The sequence below is a fragment of the Oncorhynchus masou genome, chromosome 9 (genome assembly GCF_036934945.1).
Source record: "Oncorhynchus masou masou isolate Uvic2021 chromosome 9, UVic_Omas_1.1, whole genome shotgun sequence".
NCBI classification, from domain to species: Eukaryota; Metazoa; Chordata; class Actinopteri; order Salmoniformes; family Salmonidae; genus Oncorhynchus; species Oncorhynchus masou.
In genome coordinates, this window is record NC_088220.1 from 34,080,954 (window position 1) to 34,105,242 (window position 24,289).

At 46.0% G+C, this 24,289-nt stretch overlaps 1 pseudogene; it reads left to right on the top strand.

The window, feature by feature from the left end:
- Positions 1-16,935, top strand: part of LOC135545910 (catenin delta-1-like) — a 34,514-nt pseudogene extending 17,579 nt beyond the window's left edge.
- The last annotated feature ends 7,354 nt before the right edge of the window (positions 16,936-24,289 follow it).

The following is a 24,289-nucleotide window of genomic DNA, read 5'->3' on the forward strand; positions in this document are numbered from 1 at the left end:
TAGTTCAGTTACCTTTTGCTTTCTTGGGTACAGGAATCATGGTGGCCATCTTGAAGCAAGTGGGGACATCAGACTGGGATAGGGAGAGATTAAATTTCTGCGTAAACACTCCAGCCAGCTGTTCTGCACATGCTCTGATGATGTGGCTAGGGATGCTGTCTGGGCCTGCAGCCTTGCGAGGGTTTTACTCACATCGGCCATGGTGAATGAGGGCCCACAGTCCTCGGGAGTGGGCCGCGTCGGTGGCACTGTTATCCTCAAAGCAGGAGAAGGTGTTTAGCTTGTCTTGGAGCTAGACGTCGTTGTCTGCGACGTGGCTGGTTTTCTCTTTGTAATCTGTGATTGTCTGTGACCCTGACCAGGTTTTTGCAATTTATCAGTTAGCTCAGAAAACCAGCAGGCTCCAGACCTCATAGGGTTAAGAGTTGAATACCGCTGGTGTTGGGTGTATTCAATTGGGTTGGGTCAATGTGAGCTATGCTTTTAGTCATCTTTCTCTCTTACTCCTCACCCTCATTAACCCTCCTTCTCATTCCAACCGTAAGGTAGTTAACGGTTCTGTGCTGCTGTCCTGAGGCTGCCCATATAAGGGCATGTGTTACTGGACAGGTGTTTGTGCAGGTGGGCAGTGGCCTTTGGCTCTGTGTGTGTGTGTGTGTGTGTGTTTTGAAATGTCATCAGTCCTCATCAATTCCCTTCACGTTCATCTCTGTTTCTGGTCCACTTCTCTTCCAAAATAAAGCAACCCGCTTGAGAAATATTCCTCCGCCAGTCATCCTCCCTAACTCCTTTTCTTTTTCTTCTCACACCCACATACATCGCTGAGCGGAAGGGGGGGAAACCGGCTTGTACAAGACGACAGAACGTGGTTGGAGGAGGTGCTTGTGAGTCACCAGATGAGGCAGCTAGAGGTCCTATTTCTACTGTTTAAAGGGCAGTCCTACTCATCAAGTTCCGTCTGTCCTCATCTCTGCCTCTCTGTCTTTTTCTTTCTCTCACTCATTCACACACTCACTGTCCTCCACAGGTGAAACTGTGAGTCAGCCTCCTCCCCCGCTTCCCATGTCACAATACACCTCTGTTCCTCCGTATTACCCCTTGTCGACACGTCCCCATCGCGGTGTAGATCTGATCTTTTTCACACACCTGCTGCACAAAGTGTATATGCGGGTCCTTGTTGCCTGAACCACTGCTCTTGAGAGAGGTGATGGGGGGAATAGTTACGTTTATAGGGGTGTAACAGTTCACTAAACACAAGGTACTATTTGCGGGTTTGGGGTGACGGTTCGGCTTCAGTACAGCTGGAAAATAAAATGCCAACCGTAACTAGTTAATTTTTAATTAAATTTTTGTTTAGGTGTTCCTCATTGTGAAAACACACGATTTACTTATCAAAAACAACTACTAAAATAAAGTGCATTATGCGTGTGAAATCGATATAATCACGGCGCAGACATTGTTTAGGTCTATACTATGTTTTTCTTACAAAGAGAAAAATATGCTCACGTGTGACTCATAAACGGGGCATGTCTGTAGCGCGATGCCTCTCATAATGTGATGGTCTGTCACTATTAAGTAGCTCTCTGAAGCGCTGGAGGTCCATCCATCTGTAGTGAGCGCAACACAGGGTGTATTGGCCAAGTCATTGATAACTTCAGCTTTGGCTTGCTTGTATAGAGCAGGCACTACCTATTTGCTGGAATGGGTGCGAGAGAAGTTCGCAACGTGGCTCGAGCACTTTCAGGAGGTACTGACCCCCCCCCCCCCCCCCCACACACACACTCAACCACGGAGAATGGGTGTATATCCGCGGCAATAAACACCTATTGTGTTTAAACACCTAGGCTACTCTAGTTGAGTAATGGCGACGTACTGTTGTAACGTTCTATCCACAACACACTGTCCATCGCCATTGCAATCTACTGGGAAGCCAAAATGTTCCCAAACTGGAGATTTAACGATGATTGCGGATCCTCCTGGTTTATCTGCCCCACCACTCGCCATCTTACAGAACTGGGCCCCCGACTGCGCCTCACAAAAGGACCGTTTGAAATGCGGCAGTTAAGATTATAATTTTTATTATAATGCGCGCATAGGCATAGCCTATTTTTGTTTGTTATTTTGAGGTATTCATTTGCGTTGATAGTGTGGACCGAACAAAGGTCCCCATACCGAACGGTTCGGTACAAACAACGGTTCGGTATGTTTACCGTTACACCCCTAGTTACATATCACTTCGACTGCAAGTAACGTTTTGTTAAAAAAAATAAATATTGTTGCTAAGTAGCATTAGCTAGCAGACTTATAGTGAGAAATATGTTTGGAACATCAAATCGCAATACATGTCGTATTCGCACTTAAGGATTGTGATAAAATTATATTGTGTTGTGAGGTCCCTGGCAATTCCCAGCTCTAGTAGTGATGTAGCAAGAGTTGTCTGTGTCAAGATGGTGAAATGTGTCCCTCCTTACCCAAACCAGTTTGACAGGTGTTTGTCTGTGCTTGTTTGAATTCAAAGGCGCAATACACAATCATTTTTTGACGGCATCCCTTTTGATTTAAACAACTTTGATTTAAACACAACTTTTCCATACATGTTTGCCAATGGAAGAAGTTGTCAGAAAGTAAGGGTCTTTTTGGAACTGAATGCCAAAACATTTGCGAGATAAAGGTGCTCTTAAGTCGACCCATTTTGCACACCCCAACTTACCATGTCTTCATCACTGGAAAAGAAACAGAGTTTACTATCATTTCAAAGTTTACAAGCAGGGTTGTCAAACTTATCTTTAAATGACGTTTTGTAACCGCTGATCTAAAGACCTATTTGACATAATCTGAGATCTTATTTGTTTTGCCCTCCATCGGTTGAGACCAGATTCTCTTGAATGCAGGGTGGGTGTCATGTTTTGGCTAATAGTCACTTTCTGACAACTTAATAACCTCTTGATACTCCCCATCCCGGGTCCAGGATCGTGAATAAAGCCTCAGACTCATTAGCATAACGCAACGTTAACGATTTCTGAAAATCGCAAATAAAATGAAAATAATGCGCCTGCTCTCAAGCTTAGCCTTTTCTTAACACTGTCATCTCAGATTTTCAAAATATGCTTTTGAACCATAGCAAATCACTAATTTGTGTAAGAGTATGCTAAGCTAGCTTAGCATTTTGAGTAGCATTTAGTACGCAACATTTTCACAAAAAACAGATAACCAAATAAATAAAATCATTTACCTTTGAAAAGCTTTGGATGTTTTCAATGAGGAGACTCTCAGTTACATAGCAAATGTTCAGTTTTTCCTGAAAGAATCTTTGTGTAGGAGAAATCGCTCCGTTTTGTACATCACATTTGGCCACCGAACTGAAAATTCAGTCACCAAAACGTCAAACTTTTTCCAAATGAACTCCATAATATCGACCGAAACATGGCAAACGTTGTTTAGAATCAATCCTCAAGGTGTTTTTTCACATATCTCTTCATTGATATGCAGTTCGTGGAAGCCTGCTTTCCCCTCAGAATCGCATGGAAAAATACCAGCAGCTGAAAAAGACGCACCAATTTCGACGGAGGACACCGGGCGGACACCTGGAAAATGTAGTCTCTTAAGGTCAATCTTCCAATGATATGCCTACAAATACGTCACAATGCTGCAGACACCTTGGGGAAACGACAGAAAGGGCAGGCTCATTCCTCTCGCATTCACAGCCATATAAGGAGACAATGGAAACGGAGCCTCAAAAATCCTGCTGGTTTCCTGGATGCCGTTTCATCTTGGTTTGCCTGTAGCCCGTTCTAGGGCACCCACAGAAAATATCTTTGCAGTTCTGGAAACGTCAGTGTTTTCTTTCCAAAGCTATCAATTATATGCATAGTCGAGCATCTTTTTGTGACAAAATATTGCGCTTAAAACGGGCACGTCTTTTTATCCAAAAATGAAATAGCGCCCCCATAGCATCAAGAGGTTACCTGTTACATCTATGGGGGCGCTATTTCATTTTTGGATAAAAAGACGTGCCCGTTTTAAGCGCAATATTTTGTCACAAAAAGATGCTTGACTATGCATATAATTGATAGCTTTGGAAAGAAAACACTGACGTTTCCAGAGCTGCAAATATATTGTCTGTGAGTGCCCCAGAACAGATGCTACAGGCAAAACCAAGATGAAACTTCAACCCGGAAATGAGTAGGATTTTTGAGGCTCTGTTTTTCATTGTCTTCTTATGGCTGTTCCACTGGATGTCAGAAGGTGAATTCACCAATTTGTAAGTCGCTCTGGATAAGAGCGTCTGCTAAATGACGTAAATGTAAATGTATATGGCTGTGAATGCGCAAGGAATGAGCCTGCCCGATCTATCGTTTCCCCAAGGTGTCTGCAGCATTGTGACGTATTTGTAGGCATATCATTGGAAGATTGACCTTAAGAGACTACATTTGCCAGGTGTCTGCCTGGTGTCCTCCGTCAAAATTGGTGCGTCATCTTCAACTGCACGTCTTTTTCCAAGCGATTCACCGGAGAAAGGAGACTATCACGGACGATATATCAATGAAGAGATATGTGAAAATCACATTGGATTGATTCTAAACAGCGTTTGCCGTGTTTCAGTCGATATTATGGAGTTAATTTGGAAAACAGTTCGCCGTTTTGATGACTGAATTTTCGTTTTGTTTTGGTACCCAAACGTGATGTACAAAACGGAGCGATTTCTCCTACACAAAGAATCTTTCAGGAAAAACTGAAGATTTGCTATGTAACTGAGTCTCCTCATTGAAAATATCTGAAGTTCTTCAAAGGTAAATGATTTTATTTGAATCCTTTTTTGGTTTTTGTGCAAATGTTGCCCACTAAATGCTACGCTAAATGCTACGCTAGCTATCAATAATCTTACACATGCTTGTTTTGCTATGGTTCAAAAACATATTTTGAAAATCTGAGATGACAGTGTTGTTAAGAAAAGGCTAAGCTTGAGAGCTAGCACATTCATTTCATTTAATTTGCGATTTTCATAAATAGTTAACGTTACGTTATGCTAATGAGCTTGGGGCTATAACTGGATACAGGTTTTTTTCATAGCCAAACGTCAACAAAACGGAGCGATTTGTCCTACACAAATAACATTTTTTTGAAAAACTGAACATTTGCTATCGAACTGAGTCTCCTCATTGAAAACATCTGAAGTTCTTCAAAGGTAAATTATTTTATTTGAATGATTTTCTTGTTTTTGTGAAAATGTTGCTGGCTGAATTCTAGGCTTATAGCTATGCTAGCTATCAACACTCTTACACAAATGCTTGTTTAGCTATGGTTGAAAAGCATATTTTGAAAATCTGAGATGAGTGTTGTTAACAAAAGTCTAAGCTTGAGAGCAAATATATTTATTTAATTTCATTTGCGATTTTCATGAATAGTTAATGTTGCGTTATGCTAATGAGCTTGAGGCTATAAATAGAATCCCGGATCCGGGATTGCTCGACGCAAGAAGTTAAAGGAATTCTGAATGGAAGGTTTTGTTCAAATCAAATGGGGTGCTGTCAAAAAGTGACTGAATTCAAATGGATTTACCCCATAGTAACTTTTTAAACCACGAACCAGGTGGTGCTTGAGATGTTCTGTCAGCAGATGAGAGGAATTACTACTGCCCATCTGAGCCTGTCTGCCTCTGATTATACTTCGTGACATCTAGTCCATTCTATTGTGTGCTCTGAACAGAGGCTGGCAATAGAACGAAACTGACACAGAGAAGGAGAGGGGACATTTGCAGAGGGGGTGGGGGGGATTGGAGAGAAAAGGGCTGATGGGGAGCTTTGGAGAGTGAGTGAGGAATAGGCTGGGGGAGAGACGGGCGAGCAGTACTGGAGGGCATCAAACAAAGGAGAGGAGGCTCCTGGGAGTTGGTGTTCTCGTCTCTCTGCTGACGGTGTGTTTCGTCTGACCCAGAAAAGCGCTGCAGCCTCAGCTGAGCCACAGCTACTGTGCAATATAGGTGTGTCCGTTGCTTTGTGTTTGGAGGGGTAGCCAATGCACACCATAGGTAGTATTCGCATAACTGTTTTCTTTAGGAGTGCGTTTTCTTTTCACAGCAGCGTGTAACGCCATACTCAAGTGTTGTTCAGCAACCCTCTTACTGCAATATTCAACTGTAAATATCAGATTTTCACTCTTTACTTCTCTTTCTCTCTCTGTCCCTCTGCAGTTTATTTATCCCTGTACATCCTCTTCTTTCTGGGCCTTGTGGTTTGGTGACCTACATCTACTCTACCCATGAGCCCCCGTAACTAGGGCTCAACCGTTTGACCTTGGCCTGACCTCTCACCTCTTCTCCAAAGCCACGCCCCCCTGGTGAAGGTCTGTATCTCTGCTCTTCTGTCTTTGACAGCTGGTCAAACCTCTCAGGGATTTCATGAGATTTGAGGCGTCCTGCTCTTTGCTTTAGAGCTGTATGCTATGGAGGAGCCTGTCGTTTTCTCTCTGTAGTGTATGGCGTGTCCATGTGCAACGTCTCACTGTAGTGGGCGCGTCCGTGTGTGTAACGCCGTTCTCTCTAGAGTGTATGGAGCAGTGTGAGAGCGCCGCGGCTCTGCTGGAGTCGGTGAGGGAGCAGGAGGTGCAGTTTGAGCAGCTGACCAGAGCGCTGGAAGAGGAGAGGAGGAGGGTACGCCTCACCAGCCCCCCGTCCCACACCCTCCCCCACACACAGGTAACACCCCATTTCCCCAGGGGAAATTTCCTCCCAACCCCCAAATACACTTTGTTAGTGGCCTGCGCCTTTCCTAAGCCTCTTTCTAGATTCAGGCGAAAGACCAGTCATCCATCTGTTCACATATCCCTCATCTGTCCTTCTATCCCATCCCTCCATCTAGTGATTACCGTTATCACCCTCCTCCACCCATCACATCCAACCCCCTAATCCACCGCTCCGCTCCTCCACCTCAACCAGCACTCTGGATTGTGTTTGGTTTAACTGTGTGTGTTGCAATTCAGCCCTTGTCCTTTAACACACTGTTTAGATATCGCTACAGCTTTAACATTACCGCGCGTTATGCATCTCGCACCTCTGCATAACTCCAGCATCACTTGCCGTACCCGCAACCCAAAGCCTTCATACCACCCTTACATACCATGGAATTCAAGCTATCGTCATCTTCGCTCCAACACGTTGTCCAGACTGTACCTGGAAGGATGTTGTCATGCATGCAGCCTTGTTCCACCACCTAAAATGTTGTGGAAGATGCCGTCGTTTTAAGCCAGTACACAGTATCAACTCGATGCGGTGCCTTCTAATGTGATTCTCATAGGTGACCATGTTGATCATATGCTCGTATGCTTTACCATGCTATTAGAGCCCTGAAGAGACATGGAGAAGTGTTTTTTTTTTTTTACTGAGTAAACATCAGCTGATAGGGAAGATGAATGGGGTTGCCGTTTGCTTTTATAATCCTAGCAGGGCTAATTGGCATGTTTTAGGTTGTCAGTCTCCTCTTCCATTTTTAGTCTCGCAGCGTGCTAAGCAATGTCTCATGACTACCGTTGGGTCTGTGTTGCCTTTCTCAGTGTGTCCCTTGTTTATAACAATGTATCATTCCAAGGTTAGACGCCAAAACACGCATACACAGCTCTCTCGACACTTAAGACATTTGCTGTTGTTAACTTGTTACCGTAACGGCTTTAGAATTTGAAGGGAAATATTCCTTTTCTCCCCGGCTCCTATATTGTGGTGGAACTGGCCTGACCCCTTGTGGACAGAGCAGGCATTACACCCAGCCACACATCTAAAGTGTGCAGCACATGCCCAGCATTTTTGCCTGTATCCTCCTGCCTTCATTAAAGTGATCTAACATAAAACGAGTGGTGAAAGGCAATGGTGGGGTCATTGATTACCTCAAAGAAGGCAGAAGGATGCATTATCAACATTTTCAGATATGGCCCATGACGGTGAGGTACTGAGAACTGGGTCAGTTTGGTTAATGTGTCATGATGTCAGCAGTGTTGGGGTGGTTGTTAGGCGACATAGCCCAGTTAGATCCTCTGTCTCTGAAGACGCCTGTGAATTTGATTGTGTTCTCTCGGTTGACTGTTGCTCTCTCCTACTCAGAACGGGCGCCTGGGGGAGGCAGACATAGAACGACTGAAACTGAGTGAGGGATACATCAACGGGACACAGGTGAGTGTATGTGTGTGCTGGTTGGGTGTGAGATGTTCTGTGTGTGTGTGTGTGTGTGTAACATTGTGTGTGTTTATTACAGTACAGGATGGTGGACCCAGTGCATGGCGTTCTAGACGAGAGCTGCACACCAGAAGATGATTCACAGGACGTACAGTCTGTCTTCTCAGACGATGGAACAAATGGACGGAGGGCAGGGAACGCGGTATGGAGACACACACACTTTCTACTGTAACTGATATGTAACTGAAAATAACTTCCTCCATGGCGAACAAAATATTATCCACAACTTCCTGTCTCATCGTGATGTACTTCCTCTTCTTCAGATGAAGAAGGTGATCACCTCGCGTACCGTCCTTCCCTCTGATTCGATGTCCATCGACGGAGGACTGTCTGTCTCAGGTATGGGCGGTTACAGTGCCACTCTGGACCGTACCTACAGGCAGGCTGGAGGGGGGGACTACCCCACAGCCACGGTCCCCAGGAACTACCACTACGGCCCCGCGGGGGGGTACGACGACTACAGGACCGCCCCACCCTCCGAGGCCTACGCCAGCCTGAGCAGAGGCACGCATGGACGACCGCTACAGGTCAGACAGACTGTAAAGTTTGTAGACGTGCTAAAGAGCACTGTAAAGAAAGGCTTCTCGATGAGTGTTCCTTTGTGAAGATGACCTGATCTTTGGGATAAATTGATCTTCTCCCCCTCTTCTCCAGACCTGCGGATGGGTACAGGACCCTGGACTCTGGGTACCGCGCCCCCAGCAGACAGCAGCTGGACCCCTACGCAGCCCAGCCCCAGGTGGGGCGAGGGGTGAGGGGTGTGGGCAGTGCCCTGGAGCTGGGGGGCATGCGCTACGCCCACCAGGCCCACTTTGGTGTGGACGATGACCAGAGGAGTCTGGGATATGATGATATGGAGTATAGTATGGCTCCTCCTCCCATGCACCCAGGGTACGGCACCATGCCACGACTAGGACCAGGCCCTGGAGGACTGGACAGACGCAGGCTCCGGTACAAACGCACACACAGACAGAGACACACCCATGATCCCTGGGTAACAGCACACACCCAAATCACTCTTATCAGTGTGCATGTACGCAATACTCTGATACCGACACACACACTCTCACTGAACCACCTACACACACTCCCACTGAACCACCTACACACACTCCCACTGAACCACCTACACACACTCCCACTGAACCACCTACACACACTCCCACTGAACCACCTACACACACTCCCACTGAACCACCTACACACAACACACTCCCGTCTGAACTTCCATTGGTCCCTTAGGAGTTGCGAGGACACTTTGGACGGGGACATGGGAGGAGTCGACCCCTACACCTGGGGCGTCAACATGGCAATGGAGAGGGGAAGCATGGCGTCATTGGACAGCACCCTGAGGAAGGGCCCGCCTACTTCCTGGCGACAACCGGAGCTTCCGGAGGTCATCGCCATGTTGAACTACCGACTGGACCCGGTCAAAACCAACGCCGCTGCTTTCCTCCAGCACCTCACCTTCAAGAACGACAAGGTAAAACGCAATGCTTTGTATACCTGCAAACACCGATTTTTGTTTTGAAATGATGAATATTGCGAGTGTGACAGCACTGCTGTCAGCGTGTGTTTTTAAAATGGGTTTGGTGTGTGACCATGCCGGTGGCGTGTGTCTGTAGGTGAAGTCGGAGGTGCGTCGTTTGAAGGGGATCCCCGCTCTGGTCTCGTTGCTGGACAACCCCAAGAAGGACGTGCACCACTCGGCCTGCGGGGCGCTCAAGAACATCTCATACGGACGAGACCACGACAACAAGATCGCCATCAAGAACTGTGACGGCATCCCAGCCTTAGTCAGGCTACTGAGGAAGGCCAGAGAGCAGGACCTCACAGACACCATTACAGGTAGTACTACCGTTATGTCTGTTCTCTATCATTTGCGCTACAGGTTTCTTTTCTCTAACGAGGTGGTGCTTATGAGTAAGGCAGGGGGAAGGCCCAGAAGGGCTTGTGTTTTTGAACATGTGTAACTGCCATTTCCTGCAATCTAGAGCCTTAAATGATGACAAATCGTGTTTTTAAAATGTATTTTTACATAGTGGCACAGCCTGTCCACAAGGTGGCGCAGCACCCAGTTTACGTTTCGGGAGAATCCTGCCTTTCTATTCCTGTACTACTTGTGGGACAGCGACACCAGTACGATCATGTAGCATTCCTAGTCTACTTCAACTCTAGAACCTACACTGAGTATACCAAACATTAAGAACACCTTCCTAATATTGAGCCTCAGGGCATGGACTCCACCAGGTGTCGAAAGCGTTCCACAGGGATGCTGGCCCATGTTGACTCGCTGCTTCTCGCAGTTGGCTGGATGTCCTTTGGGTGGTGGACCGTTCTTGATACACACGAGAAACGGTTGAGCTTAAACGCATCAGCGTTGAAGTTCTTGACACCTTCAAACCGGTGTACCTGGCACCTGCTACCCCATTCAAAGTCACTTAAATCTTTTGTTTTTCCTATTCACCCTCTGAATGGCACACGTGCAACAATCCATGTCTCAATTGTCTCGAGGCTTAAAAATCCTTTTACCCCCTGTCTCCTCCCCTTCATCTACACTGATTGTAGTGGATTTAACAAGTGACCTCAATAAGGGATCATAGCATTCACATGGATTCACCTGGTCAGTCTGTCATGAAAAGAGCTGGTGTTTTTAATGTTTTCTATACATAAGTAACTGCCAAAATAATGGCAACACCACGAGTCAGAACAGCATAGATTCTACATGTCTGGAGACTCTTGGAGTATTGCGCCATTTTTCCACAAGAAATTCCATCATTTTTGGTGTTTTGCTGGAAGGTTTCAGGCGCCGCTCCAGAATTGGTTTGAGATCTAGAGACCGGAGACGACTATGGTTTACATTTTCATGCTCCTCAAACCGCTGTGACCACTCATGCCCTGTGGATGGGGGCATTATCATCCGATGGGCGCATAGCCACGGTGGCCAAAATAATGGCCTGCCCATCATTTTTATACATGACCAGGAATCATTTTTATACATGCTGGCCTTGTTGACATTGTTTTGGCAGTTACCTGTACTTTGCGATTGGACTCCGAGAACAGAGAGTCATGAAAAACGCTGAAGAATGCGTTCTCTTCTTCCTCAGGCACACTGTGGAACCTTTCGTCTCACGACTCGGTGAAGATGGAGATCGTGGACCACGCGTTACACGCCCTCTCTGACGAGGTGATGGTGCCGCACTCTGGCTGGGAGAGAGGGCGTGACGGAGGAGAAGAGAGCCTCAAACCACGCCACCTGGAGTGGGAGACGGCCCTCACCAACACGGCTGGCTGTCTGAGGCACGTGGATGGAGAGGAAATGGAGGGCTGGCGATCAGCGGAGGAGATGAAGGCAGCGTGAATAGCTATTGGATCTGAGGGGAAATATAAACCATTTTAATGTCATATTTTCTTTTCTTGTTCAGGAACGTGAGCTCAGAACGTAGCGAGGCCAGGCGGAAGCTGAGAGAGTGCACGGGATTGGTGGACTCGCTCATGTACATTGTCCAATCACAGATCAACCGCAAAGATGTGGACAACAAGGTAATTTATTGCTTAGATCTGATTACGTAATTTTTGGGGTGGTACATAAAAAATATGTATTTTGCAATATACATGATTGAATAAAGATCCTTTTAAACCTCCACTCTCCATCTCTCTCTGTGTGTAGTTGGTGGAGAACAGTGTGTGTCTGCTGAGAAATCTGTCCTATCAGGTTCACCGGGAGGTTCCTGGCTGCGAGCGCTACCTGGAGGCCGCGCCCCTAAACCAGGGCCCTGTCCCCGGATCCAACAAGGCCAGCTGCTTCGGCTCACGGAAGGGCAAAGGTCAGTAACCGGCCTGTTTTAAGGCCATAGTATACACCCTGTGTGTTCTGTGGCTAGAGGTAGAACGTTTCCCTTAACCCCAGATCTCGAATCAGATTACCCTCGCCCCAGTCCTGACTCATTAACAGGGGATGAATCTGTGGTTAGTGGAAACGTAACCCTACTCAGTGTCTGCTTTTTTATTTATTTTTGATGCCCGGGGCTGAGTTGTTTTTTTGTTTTTTTAAACGTTCTGCTTTGTGGATCTGATTGGTTTTGTTTTTGCTTGTTGGTGGCTGGGATTCATGTTTTTCACACTCCGTCCCTCCCTCTCCTTCTGTCCTCCTCCTTTTGTTCCTGTCCTGTTTTAGATGAGTGGTTTTCCACAGGTAAGATTCTCTTCTTAGTGTCCTATTGCGCTATGGCTGAACAAGGGCTTTTCTTAACGCTGGCTGGCCTTAACATTGCCTTTCCTTTAGTCCGTAGGTTTTGTAGGTGGGACTTGTCATACTGAGTGCATGCTGTTCAACTAGTGGCCACGTTTGCATGATACCATAATGTCATTGAGGGGAATTTGCATTTATTAAAAAATGGCTGAGGTGGAACCGATTTCAAATGAATTTTTTTAAATCAGAATGATCTCTAGATGGTTGGGTTTCTCTCCAGGTCAGAAAGATGCGGATGACGGGAGTGCGGACCAGGTCGATATCCCAAAGAGGACGACGCCTGCCAAAGGTGAGTCAAAAACGCCATATGAAAGCACAGCGTACATGCGACACATACAATCCGTTCCTAAAATCCCTCTTCCTACCAGGCTATGAGCTGTTGTTCCAGCCTGAGGTGGTGCGTGTCTACACTTCCCTGCTGAGAGAGAGCAAGAACCCCTCAGTGCTCGAGGCAGCAGCCGGAGCCATACAGAACCTGTGTGCCGGACGCTGGACTGTGAGTGGACAGCCTCTGATCTCTCACCTTTCACTGAGATCTCCACCACCTCTCGTGTCTCATTGTCTGATTTCATAGCATTACCACAATGGTGTTGGTTGCTGCTTTCTCCTCAGGACGACTTCTCTGTTCAGAATGGTAATGGTTCTAACCATCTCTTGCTCTCTCAATCAGTATGGCCGGTATATCCGGGCCACGGTACGTCTGGAGAAGGGCCTACCTATGATGGCAGAGCTGCTGGCTCATGGGAACGACCGTGTGGTCAGAGCCATGTCCGGGGCCCTGAGGAACCTGGCCATCGACAACCGCAACCGCGAGCTGCTCGGTAAGTTGGCGTGTGCATCAGTCGCCTGTTATCACAACTTCACATGAGGAAAGACTGCTTCATTAGCATATATAAAGGTCTTTCCTTCCTGTATTGCTTCAGAGCCACTATTTCGTCTGTTGTTGCTCATCTGAGCCGTCCTGTCCTCCCTCAGGTAAGCACGCTGTGCCCCACCTGGTGGCAGACCTGCCGGGTGGCCAGAGCCAGTCTGCACGCCCTCTGTCTGAGGAGACGGTGGTGTCTGTGCTGAGCACGCTCACTGAGGTGCTGGGCAACAGCCTGGAGGCCGCCAAGACCCTCAGGGCCTCCCAAGGCATCGAGAGACTGGTGCTCATCAATAAGGACGGGTATGTGTGTGTGTGTGTGTTGAACTGAAGCTCATTAACAAGCATGTTCTGTGTGTGTGCACGTTTGTTTGAGACGGATAGGTCAAAGTGTGTCCATACAGCGCGTCTAACCGAGCGCATGTCTATTGGTCCTGCAGTAAGAGGTCCGAGCGGGAGGTGCGCGGGGCAGGCCAGGTGTTGCAGCTGGTGTGGGGGCATAAGGATCTGCGGCGCCCCCTGGAGAAGGACGGCTGGAAGAAGACTGACTTCACGGTGAACCTCAACCCCCCCGCCAACGGCCCCTCAGCACGCACCAACGGGACCTACGAGGAAACGACCATGCCAATGCTAGACAAAGGTGAGACTGGGAATAGTTTTATTTCATTTTTTTCTGCGTCAGACTTGCTTCTTTTGACAGAAAGTTGAAGTTAGACATATAAAATATACAGTATGTAGGAGTTGTAGGGAAGCAAGCGGGATGTAATGGCTTTTGTTATTTCCACAGGGGCGAAGAGAGACATGATTCCACTGAATGACTTAGGCCCTGGTGAGTATCCATAGAAACACTGAAAGCTGAGCCCAAAGATTAGATTTTTGTCATAAAATTATTCTTTTTTGAAACTGTTTATCAATGTTGATTTCATGCTCTTCCACTTTAGAAGCCGGCTCTACACTGGACCAGTGGGAGAGGAGACGCTCTCTGGACAACTCCCTCCACACCACAGACACTTTACAGGTAACACCCCCCCGCCGCCCTTTGTTTCTTTAACTTAAACACACTTACCTTTAACCTATTAACCTTCTCCTTCACACCTTTTTAAAAACCTTTTTCGGGTTGACGACCGTCACCTCTACTCACGGTATCTCTTCCACCACCTCTCTTTCTCTCTCATGCCGTCTCAGCGTGGGGTGTACGGGGGCAGAAAGGGTTCCCTGCCTCTGTTGGACTCCTACGATGGTTAGCCCCCCCCTCCCCTCCCCTGCATGTAACAGCATGGTACGTTTCACCTCTTGTCCTGCATGGACTCTAAATCGCCATCTGTTCTCTTATAACTTATTCCTTTTCTCTTGTAACTCTGTCTGTATTGTATTATTCCAGTACCTTGCTTTTGTACCCAGTATAATGCGCAGTGAAAACTGATTGAAGGCTTTCACACCGGTATAGTATGCTGTGTGGACTTGTGCCTGTGCACTGCGGTGTATCATAAAGCCTAAAACTAACAGTACTCCCTAGGCACTTGCATTTTGGCATATTGTGTATAGACTGACATACTCGTACCACAAAATCGGCTTGTGTGAGGTTTGTTTTACTCTTTTAAATATTACCACATGCACTGATAACCTAGTATTTATCATCGTCTTCTTCCTCCAGAAGAACTGATGGTGTGCATTACCCAGGGTGAGCTGCCCCAACCCTGCCACTGCTGAGCAGAGAACACTAGAGACCCATGGACTTGCTCTCTCTCATCCCCCTCTTTCTCTCCTTCCATCGCAAGGCTGAGGGTTGGCATCCAAAGAAAGTGGTTGTGTTGCAATCAGAGTGATATTAAACACTCAAACTGAACACACACACACACACACCATAGTAGCGTCAGAAATATATTCCCTGTTATTTAAATTATATTGATATTCCCTTTTCTCAAGGCAATCGTCTTTGTTTGACAATCATTGTTTATTTCTGTTTTCTGGTTACTTACATCCAACATTTGGCTCAATGAGTGTCCTGTCGTTTGTTAGAATCCTCATACTCATCCAAGTTTTTATTTTCATCGTCGTGAATCGGATTACTGCCATCTCGATCCTGAGACGAATTTATTTTTAATATCTGTAGGGTATGTGTTTGTATATAAAAAGAGGAAATGTTTTGATTGGGGAGGAAGGTGTCTATACCTTTTTTAGGGTTGTTTTTAATTTAAGTGGTACCCAGACTGGGATTGGTGAGCGGAAAGGTCATGCGTGGCTGCTGGACCAATGGGGCTCGATCCTCATAGGTTCAGAATATGTTTGTATAGGAGTTATTTTCACCTTTTCTAGGTATATTACAGGCTGGTTGGTTTTGGGGTAGTTGGGAGGAGCGTGTGAGGCCGGTGTGTGAGCGCCATACAGGAGACCTGTGTGTGTGTGCATGAGTGGTTTTATTTAACTAACAACCCATATGAGCCTGTTTCTTTATTTTTAAGGACTTCATATTTGTGTGCTTTCATGTTTTTTTTTTTTTACTCCTTTTGCAAATATTTTTGTTCTTGTCTCGGTTCTTTTCAATTGTGGCTTTTACAGATGTACCAACTGCCTCTATTTCTTTTTGTTGTGATACCTTTATTTAAAATATTTTACATTGCTATTTTTTTGGAACCCTCCCTGAGTCTGTGGTTAAGGATGGCTGTGAGAGTGCGATCTCATACACCTATTGGAGTGTGGGGTTTTTGCTGCTGCTGTTGCCGGTAGCAGGAATGCTACTGTTCATGCACGGTTAACAAGCACCACAGCTCTTAGTCCTACATTTGCTCATACGCTCGATAACATTCCAACACTAATCTATAACACTAGGGATGCATTCCCCACACTATTATACAGAACCCCACTACAGACCCAGGGCCTGTTCCCTAGGGTGGATTGTTTTGGAACGCTTCCGTGATCAATCTTTTGCATAGAGCTGGCAGATTCTTGGTTCCGCATGTTAAACATGAATCGTCTGTTCTATCAGCAATGCTCTGAACCTCCTATACCACTAACAATAACACTAGTTCAGTCAGTACTTGCTGTTACACTAGCCAGAACAATGTGCTGTACGTATGGACCCAAAAGGCATTGGTTGAAAAAGAGGGGTTGGTTTTCTGTAGAAATTCCACTTATGTTTCGGGAGAATTGGATTCCTCAGAGGTAACTCAAGTATAAACAGACGGTAGGACCAGACTTGAGCATAGACTAGGCTGGGAAATGAAAAGCACATTTTGGGAGCATTCTTTTGTATTATTTTTTTATATATACTTTGACTTTTCATTTTGTGTCTGTGTTTTGGGTTTTTAATATTGTTTTCTGATTTGAATGGTTGTTGGGAGTGGTGGGTGAAGCATTATGCAATCTCTATTCTACTTTTTATTTTATTCTGCTTTTGTAACTTTTCTTTAATGGCAAAGGAGACTACTCAACTTTTTATTTTTTTTATATTGTTGCCACATGCGTCGTTTCTCTGTAGCATTGCCTATTCATGTACAAATATGATGAACATGCCTTGGCTCTGAAAAGTTTCATTTTCTTCAGTAAGAGTATGTAACTGGCAATGCTGTTTTTATAAAATAAAGATCTTTTCTCAGACCAGATTTGATGTTTTTTTAAGGGCTACTTCTGGATTTTTGGCAATATGGCCCTTAATCTACTTCCCCAGAGTCGGAGGAACTTGTTGGTACCGTTTTTATGTATCTGTGTCCAGTATGAAGGAAGTTTTGAGGTAGTTTCGTGAGTCAATGCTAACTAGCGTTAGCACACTGGCGAGGTCTATCGGTATCAAGTAGCATGTTTTGTGTGCGTGTGACAGCTGGAGATGTGCTCTTGGGGATAAACACATCTAATTAAAGGGGTACAGCTTAGTCTGTCTGGGTAACCAGACTCCCTCTCTTCAAACACACATTCACACCTTAATATTCATGAAGGCTTTTAAGCTATGTGTGGTCTGCTCAGTCTTGTGCCTCCCCAAAGTATGCTTCTACGACATTTGAGATGCCTAAAATAGTTTCTTTAGCCCTCCGAATTTGCTTTTGAGTTTTTACCTTGGCCAATATTACAGCCCAAACCCAAGCCATTGCTAGTGCGCTGTCTCTAAAGCCAGGATAAGCTTTCTAAAAGGCTAACATGACCCTGGGGAACATTTGACCACAGATTAATGTTTAGTGTTGATGTGCTCAGCCGCCTTTTGTCTCATGTCTCACGCTGTGAGAAGATTACCAGGGTGTGTGTGGGGGGGGGGGTACATAAGGTATTGTGTGTTGGTGATTTGGATGAATATAAGGGCTTTAAAGGCCCACTATAGTCAAAAATGTGAGGTTGGAAAAATATTGTGAATGATGTTAATGCCTTTAGTGTAAAAGCTGTTTGAAAAGAGCCTGAAATTTCTGCCTGTTTTGGCAGGATGGAGTTTTTGCCTGCCTGGTGGCGGCACCAGGCGGTAAATTGGTTAATAGACCAATAAGAAAGGTTTCCAAACCTCTCTGCCAATAACAGCTCATTTTCAGTTTCCCCTTGCCCACTCCCAGACAGTCCTAGCAAAATTCTTGCTTTAAAAAATTATTTGCTAAGAAGCTATTTAAATTTTTTTTGAACCAAAATCACTAAGGTACTTAATTGTTAACCAGAAATGATTTTGATTTTGAGGGGAAATAATTGCTGCATTGAACCTTATTAAAGTGCCTCGATGTCTGCTTGTAAAACCCCTTGAGGCATCTCTTCATCTTATAGCCTAGGTCAGTGTTTCCTAACTCCAGTCCTCCAGTACCCCCAACAGCACACATTTCCAATGTTGTGATTCAACTTGTCAAGGGCTTGATGATTAGAGACTCATCGAATGTGCTGGTCCGGGGCCACAACAAAAATATGTACTGTTGGGGGTACTGGAGTTGGGGAAACACTGGCCTATGCAATTAAACTACAGCTGTTGGATGGATCACTACGACTCTTGGGGTTGTGAGCGAATAGCGTGTGTCTAAGAAAGAATAGGTGTTTTAATAGAATGCATGCAAGCGTGTGTACGGTATGCATGTGGCCTATCCCTCTCACCAGCAGATTCTTTCTCCTGGCTCCCTTGTTACTGGTACTACATCTATTTAAAGAATCCACTCTCCTTCATTTGCTCTCTCAATCATGCGCAGTGTCATGTTCCTCCAGAATCAACACAGCAGGGCAGGAGAAGGACAATTTTAAAGAACCGATTGAGACCGAGACAATGGCATTTTAGTGAGGATTTAATCACGTTGACCCGTGATGATTCAACTCTTCAGGTCAAACTCTGACCATTAAGAGCCATGGACCATTCACAAGCCCTGGGGGTAACTCGTGTTTGTATGTGACTGTTTGTGAGCGAGAGCAACATCGTACCCAGGCTATTGCGCACAGGAATTGTCTGGACCACGCGATTAGAGTGCCAAGACACTGGAACTACAGAATTCGAGAATGTTCCTTGCATATTTTTCCCCCATGGATTATTAGCCTAATTGAAGACATCCGGCTGTAAAATAACAACTATTCAAACAGTTTTGCAATACTGTTCATTCTACTACTCCAGTATGGATTACCTCTCTCCCCCGCCTTCCAACACGCGGGATGGGTCTCCCACCCTGTTCCCAGGCTCGTCTCGCCACACTTCTCACACTGGTAACCAAGGTGGTTTTGGATCGTTGTCATATGAGGTGGGGGTCGTGTGGGCTTACCTGCGACCGCTCATACCATTCTTTCTGATCAGTGCAATGGTCGTGGCAATCATGTACCTGATCCAGCACATAATCTTCTCCGGGCCATTCACCGATCCACTCTTCTTTGAGAAATTCGAGGAACGTTGGCCAAGACCCAAACCGCACAAGGATACGGCACCCTCAAACCCGGTCCTTTACCCTGATCCTTTTGAACACACAGGGAATGGAACCCGTTGAACGAACTGGAGTCGTGGAATTCGGATGCTTCTACCTGTGCCATTAGATTCTATTTGAAGGTGGATCAAAGGTTTTTAGAATCTCCCTGTGGAATTTACGATGGAATTCCTAATCAGATCATGATTAGATCAGCACGCCGACTCCCTGAGGGTTCTTTCTGTCTTTGATTGCCTCAATTGTGTCCCTACGTCTGTTCAACAGCCCCTTGGGCTATGTATAACGTGCAGATTAGGAGTCTGGACCATAACTAAGCAATAATTAGACTGCAATGCTCTGTCTTAAACTAGATGTATTAGCCCTGTATAACTGTCTGTGTGACGGTGATTTAAATTCCGGTAGGCCTTTAACTGTTTCAGATGAATACAATTCATGAAATAGAGGAATACTTGTTTTTATTTTGGGAGAAAATGCAAATTGATGCTGAATAAAGTTTGGGTTCGAACAAATTTACTTGTCTGTACATTTTACAGTCCATACTACACACACAGCCAGCTTTTTTCAGGATTTTCACATAGATTTATTACAGGTGCGCACACACATGGCAACCCATTTAGTGTTCGGTGACCAGTCAATCACCTCACCAAATTGAGCGTGACAAGCAGGCTAGTTTTCAGTCAATTCAGAGTTAAATACAGAAAAACACAGTTTGTTTACAAATAATAATAATGATTTCAACTTTTATGCACTTAGCATTTTCGTTGCTTTTGGAGTTTCAGTTTTTATTTTGAGAAAAGGACATATCAAGGGATTTGGAGAAAGGTGAGTAAAGCGATCTGTGATTTTGTTCTGTCACCTAGCTAGCCTAGCAAACATTAGCAGCTGTTGGTGCAAGATGTCTGTGAATTGACATTTACTGGCTAGCTATCTAATTACACGCTTAAACAAATTAGTTATTTCTAGAATGCTAATACAGAATGCACTTCAACAAACTTTGTATCGTCAGCCACTTCAAATACTATCTGTATACTCATTGGTTGAGTCAAGTGTTTGTAGCTGGTGCACATCACAGCTAGCTAGCTGACGTGCTAATTTGGCTGTGATTATGTAGCTGTCTGTCAATTCACCGCCCCTGTCACCTAAGTCTGAAATACCCTGATTGCAATTTAGATGACATAAAGGATGATGTGATTATGCCCTAAATTTTAAACTCTCATGAAGTCATTTTGCCTTGCCTCTAGTCTAAACTCATAACTAAATGCTTTTAACAGATGGGCTGATTAGCCAATGTGTCATCTGATGTAGCCAAAATAGCAAATTCAAGCCCACAGTTGAATCCTATCCGCCCAGAGCCCCCAGCTGTCTTGTGCTCTGTCCATCTCCCTCTGGGTAGAACCACCTACTGGAGCTCCAGGCTTTGGTGGCCTGCACCCTGCTGAGGTTGGTGGGCCTGCTGTACTCTGGGAAGATGGTGGGGGAGGTGGAGAGGCAGGAAGTGACCGCTGCTGCTGCTGTTGCCAGGCTGGGTACCCAAGGACTGGTGAAGGTTGGAACGAGAGATGACAATGGAGGTGGGAGATTTTGGTCCAGCAGTCAAGGAAGAGTAGGTCAAAGCTTGGTGGAGGAGGATAGACAGAGGGAGGGGCTTTCACAGAGGGACGTGGGAGTGCAGACAGACCCCATGCAGAGCAGTGAAGCTCAGGCAGTGAGAAAGATGGGAGGGAGAAGTGAAGAGCAGAAGCTCTCAACAGGAAGCTCAGAGACAAAGTGAAACCAACTCGGTATGAAAAAGACTCCGGGACTCAGACCTGTGAGTTAAAGGGGAGTGTGACCGATACAGGGGACTTCAATAGGTGTCTTCTCCCCTGGGCCCATCTGTCCATTCTGGACATCCAGGGAATGGAGGTCTCTGGTTCTATTGTCCCTGTTCCCCTCTCTGTACTGCTCCCTACTCCTAATATTCCTTACACCCCCCTGTCTCACCTGCTAAACTTCCCGCTAGCTGAGAATCAAACCCCTAACAATCCCAATTCTACCATCCTCATGCCTTCTGGTGAATCTGCACCTGTTTACATCCTCCCCCCATTCCTCTCAACCCTCCATCCATCCCCCCTGTGTTCCTGTCTGCCATGAGCATGTCAACGAGGGGCTCCCTTCACCTCAAATCCCCCCCCAGACATGGGAGGACGGGGCTACCAGGAGGGGGACTTGGACAAGGGGGAGGGAGAGGCAGAATGGTTCTATTGAGGGAAACATCGCTGGATTCAGCCAGGAGAGGAGGAACAGAGCCGAGAGGAGGAAGAGGTGGTGGTGAAGGGAGGGGGAAGGGAAGCAGCGAGGATGAAAGGGTCTTAAGTTGAGCAGGCGATGGTGGAGGTGTCCCAGAGAGGAAGACTGTGGAGGTGGGAGGTCTGAGCCTGCAGGATGGGGAGAGGTGCAGGCGTGGTCGGCAGGAAACTACCCGAAGTCCTGGGAGCTGATGCAGCCAATCAAGATCCGTCGAAAGAAGCGAGGGCAGAGCGAGGGGTAGGAGATCACTGGTGTGGGGAGAGGGGTGGAGCCTCGTTGCAGGGCAGAAGAGGAGGGAGGGGCCAACAGAATGCATGGCAGTAGCTTACCCCGGTAAGTGACATCTCTCTGACACACAGTCACACACACCTCAGTTATTATATACAGTTGAAGTCGGAAGTTTACATACACCTGAGCCAAGTACATTTAAACTCAGTTTTTCACAATTCCTGACATTTAATCCTATTAAAAATTCCCTGTCTTGGGACAGTTAGGATCACCACTTTATTTTAAAAATGTGAATTGTCAGAATAATAGTAGAGTGATTTATTTCAGCTTTGATTTCTTTCATCACATTCCCAGAGGGTCAGAAGTTTACATACACTCAATTAGTATTTGGTAGCATTGTCTTCTAAATTGTTTAACTTGGGTAAACATTCCAGATAGCCTTCCACAAACTTCCCACAATAAGTTGGGTGAATTTTGGTCCATTCCTCCTGACAGAGCAGGTGTAACTGAGTCAGGTTTGTAGGCCTTCTTGCTCGCACACGCTTTTTTAGTTCAACCCACACATTTTCTATGGGATTGAGGTCAGGGCTTTCTGATGACCACTCCAATACCTTGACTTTGTTGTCCTTAAGCCATTTTGCCATAACTTTGAAAGTATGCTTGGGGTCATTGTCCATTTGGAAGACCCATTTGCGACCAAGCTTTAACTTCCTGACTGATGTCTAGAGATGTTGCTTCAATATATCCACATAATTTTCCTCCTTCATGATGCCATATATTTTGTGAAGTACACCAGTCCCTCCTGCAGCAAAGCACCCCCACAACATGATGCTGCCACCCCCAAGCTTCACAGTTGGGATGGTGTTCTTTGGCTTGCAAGCCTCCCCCTTTTTCCTCCAAACATAACAATGGTTATTATGGCCAAACAGTTCTATTTTTGTTTCATCAGACCAGAGGATATTTCTCCAAATAGTATGATCTTTGTCCCCATGTGCAGTTTGAAAATGTAGTCTGGCTTTTTAAAATTATGGTTTTGGAGCAGTGTCTTCTTCCTTGCTGAGTGGCCTTTCAGGTTATGTCGATATTGGACCGGTTTTACTGTGGATAAAGATACTTTGTACCTGTTTCCTCCAGCATCTTCACAAGGTCCTTTGCTGTTTTTCTGGGATTGATTTGCACTTTTCGCACCAAAGTACGTTCATCTCTAGGAGACAGAACGCGTCTCCTTCCTGAGCGGTATGACGGCTGCGTGGTGCCATGGTGTTTATACTTGCGTACTATTTTTTGTATAGATGAACGTGGTACCTTCAGGAATTTGGAAATTGCTCCCAAGGATGAACCAGACTTGTGGAGGTCTACAATTTTTTTCTGAGGTCTTGGCTGATTTCTTTTGATTTTCCCATGATGTCAAGCAAAGAGGCACTGAGTTCGAAGGTAGACCTTGAAATACATCCACAGGTACACCTCCAATTGACTCCAATGATATCAATTACCCTGTCAGAAGCTTCTAAAGCCATTACATCATTTTCTGGAATTTTCCATGTTGGAAAAATTACGTGTCATGCACAAAGGAGATGTCCTTCCCGACTTGCCAAAACTATAGTTTGTTAAAAATACATTTGTGTGTATGTAAGCTTCTGACTTCAACTGTATCTATTTGGTTTTACAACTATGTGTTTGTGCATTCTTCACTTGCCAATGCTGTAAATTCTAATAGGTGTATTATGTATCTGCCTCAGGGTGGCTTCCCAGTGATAAAGTGGCAGAGAGGTCGGGTCAAACCCATCCCCTTCCATGTCCTACCCATGTAATTCTACCCCCCATCCCCTTCCACGTCCTACCCATGTAATTCTACCCCCATCCCCTTCCACGTCCTACCCATGTAATTCTACCCCCCATCCCCTTCCATGTCCTACCCATGTAATTCTACCCCCCATCCCCTTCCATGTCCTCCCCATGTAATTCTACCCCCCATCCCCTTCCATGTCCTCCCCATGTAATTCTACCCCCCATCCCCTTCCATGTCCTCCCCATGTAATTCTACCCCCCATCCCCTTCCATGTCCTCCCCATGTAATTCGTCCCCCCATCCCCTTCCATGTCCTACCCATGTAATTCTACCCCCATCCCCTTCCATGTCCTACCCATGTAATTCTACCCCCATCCCCTTCCATGTCCTACCCATGTAATTCTACCCCCATCCCCTTCCATGTCCTACCCATGTAATTCTACCCCCCATCCCCTTCCATGTCCTACCCATGTAATTCTACCCCCATCCCCTTCCACGTCCTCCCCATGTAATTCTACCCCCCATCCCCTTCCACGTCCTACCCATGTAATTCTACCCCCCATCCCCTTCCACGTCCTACCCATGTAATTCTACCCCCATCCCCTTCCATGTCCTACCCATGTAATTCTACCCCCCATCCCCTTCCATGTCCTACCCATGTAATTCTACCAAGCTCTGACCTACAAACCATCACCATTCAACCCCCCCCACCTCCATCCCCACCTCGACCCACCTTTCCTCCCATCACGGCCCCTTTCCTGGCCCCCACCCAGGCCTTCCTACACACT